Below are 487 nucleotides of genomic sequence, written 5' to 3'. Positions count from 1 at the left end.
AATGCGCAAAAGAATGAGGGGAGAGAAAGAGGAGGAGGGGGAGAAGAAGACAGTCAGACACACCAGCACGCAGTGTGGAAGAAAGAGAATCAGACATGCCAACAGAGAAAGGGAGAGAGAACGGAAGCAAAAGGTCATATCAGACAGACTGGCGAAGAGAGAAAACAAAAAGAGCCAGACAAATACAACAAAAGTCCCACACAAATCAGCAATATGTGTCGGATGGGATGGGATCACCCCCCCTCTCTAGCCCGGGACAAACACACACATCCTGTGGATCCAGATGCTGAGCAGACACATTTGGCAACTTCTGCGTCAGATGGAGAGGTTAATATTCGTGAGTGGTTGCCAAGGGCTGCCGGGAAATCATGGAGTGGTTGTAATTCGTATCATTTTGTTTTATCATTTAGTTTTTAAGTGTTTCCTCAGGCTTTTTTGTGGTTTGTTTTTCTTTTCTATTACCACCGCTTCCGGCACCAAGCCAGCC

This window comes from Penaeus monodon, chromosome 28, assembly GCF_015228065.2.
Source record: "Penaeus monodon isolate SGIC_2016 chromosome 28, NSTDA_Pmon_1, whole genome shotgun sequence".
In the NCBI taxonomy this organism is placed as follows: domain Eukaryota; kingdom Metazoa; phylum Arthropoda; class Malacostraca; order Decapoda; family Penaeidae; genus Penaeus; species Penaeus monodon.
Note: the sequence above shows the minus strand (reverse complement) of the source record.